The following is a 2,468-nucleotide window of genomic DNA, read 5'->3' as shown; positions in this document are numbered from 1 at the left end:
CACCCCCCTTTAAGATTTAGATGCACTATTGTAAAGTGACTATTCTACTGGATGTCATAAGGTGAATGCACCAATTTGTAAGTCGCTCTGGATAAGAGCGTCTGCTAAATGACTTAAATGTCAATGTAAATGAAACATGATGCCCATGCATAGTTTTGGCAAAAAAATACTTTGCTTTTGCATTGTTAGCTCATTTACTCTTGTGGTTGCCAGGAAAATAGCATTGCACTTCAGTTGTCATCTGATGAACCTTTAACAATTTTCTAGAGAATGTGTTGCACTGATGTATTTTCTGTGAAGTGAAAATATAGTTGCACGTCCCTGATCACTCTATTGAAGCAAAACAACTCTTAATATACTCTCCCAATATAAAACCCTGTCAATACACAGCACAACTCACCTGCTCCCACTTTCTTCCGTTGTGCTATTTACAAAAAGACACGTGACTGGCTCAACTGTTCTGGGGAAGCTTCATGATGTAAAATAATGTGACAGGTAACGCATTCCAGATGTTCAGATTTTCCTCGAAACGTTAAATGGATTTCCCAAATAGCATTGATCCAAAACCCTCACTCCGTCTAAACATGATTGTAGTGGTTTCCTATTTTCTACCACAGCTTCACTACTTTTGTTTCCCTTTTTCTTTGCTACTGTAACCCAGTCATTCTTGCAATTTCAAACAAAACCTCAGATTCCGCCACCTTCTCCCTAGCCACCCCTTTTCTCCCATCAGCCACCACTACTTAATAAACTCATCAAAAAAAGAAATGTCCTCACTGTCAACTACGTTTATTTTCAGCAAATTTTACGTTTGAATATTTTTATGAACATAACAAGATTCAACAACTGAGACATAAACAAGTTCCACAAGACATGTGACTAACAAATTGAATAATGTGACCCTGAACAAAGGGGGTTTCAAAATCAAAAGTAACAGTCAGTATCTGGTGTGGCCACCAGCTGCATTAAGTACTGCAGTGCATCTCCTCCTCATGGGCTGCACCAGATTTGCCAGTTCTTGCTGTGAGATGTTACCCCACTCTTCCACCAAGGCACCTGCAAGTTCCCAGACATTTCTGGGGGGAATGGCCCTAGCCCTCACACTCCGATCCAACAGGTCCCACACGTGCTCAATGGGATTGAGATCCGGGCTCTTCGCTGGCCATGGCAGAACACGGACATCCCTGTCTTGCAGGAAATCACGCACAGAACGAGCAGTATGGCTGGTGGCATTGTCATGCTTGAGCATCATGTCAGGATGAGCCTGCAGGAAGGGTACCACATGAGGGAGGAGGATGTCTTCCCTGTAACGCACGTTGTTGAGATTGCCTGCAATGACAACAAGCCCAGTCCGATGATGCTGCAAAACACCACCCCAGACCATGATGGACCCTCCACCTCCAAATCGATCCTGCTCCAGAGTACAGGCCTCGGTGTAACGCTCATTAACGTGAATCTGACCATCACCCCTGGTGAGAAGAGCGTTAGGCAATGTTGTTGCCGGTGATGTCTGGTGAGGACCTGCCTTCACAACAGGCCTACAAGCCCTCAGTCCAGACTCTCTCAGCCTTTGCGGACAGTCTGAGCACTGATGGAGGGATTGTGCATTCCTGGTGTAACTCGGGCAGTTGTTGTTGCCAACCTGTACCTGGCCCGCAGGTGTGATGTTCGGATGTACCGATCCTGTGCAGGTGTTGTTACATTTGTTCTGCCACTGTGAGGGCGATCAGCTGTCCGTCCTGTCTCCCTGTAGTGCTGTCTTAGGCATCTCACAGTACAGTATTGCAATTTATTGCCCTGGCCACATCTGCAGTCCTCATGCCTCCTTGCAGCATGCCTAATGCACGTTCACGCAGATGAAGAGGGCATCTTTCTTTTGGTGTTTTTCAGAGTCAGTAGAAAGGCCTCTTTAGTGTCCTACGTTTTCATAACTGTGACCTTTATTGCCTACCGTCTGTAAGTGGTTAGTGTCTTAACGACCGTTCCACAGGTGCATGTTCATTAATTGTTTATGGTTCATTGAATAATCATGGGAAACAGTGTTTTAACCCTTTACAATGAAGATCTGTGAAGTTATTTGGATTTTTACTAATTATCTTTGAAAGACAGGGTCCTGAAAAAAGGTTGTTTCTTTTTTTGCTGAGTTTATTTAAATATATTTGTATATTTTTTTTTTAGTTCAAATAAATAGTAACGGTATTGAAAAAAAAATTCTTGGCTATTTCCAAATACCCCAGTAAATCGCCCAAGCCTAGAAATGAGTAGCCCTTATGCTACAACCGCGACAACCAGATTATTTCGGACTATTAGAGAACACGTGGTCAGATGAAGAGAAAGCAGCTGGAGTAGCAGTGTTCTCTGGGTAATCCATGTCTCCCATCAGGACCAATAGGTCTAAATCAAATAAAAATGTATTTGTCACATGTGCCGAATACAACAGGTATTAGCGTGAAGTGCTTACTTACAAG

This window comes from Oncorhynchus keta, chromosome 2, assembly GCF_023373465.1.
Source record: "Oncorhynchus keta strain PuntledgeMale-10-30-2019 chromosome 2, Oket_V2, whole genome shotgun sequence".
NCBI lineage: Eukaryota > Metazoa > Chordata > Actinopteri > Salmoniformes > Salmonidae > Oncorhynchus > Oncorhynchus keta.
Note: the sequence above shows the minus strand (reverse complement) of the source record.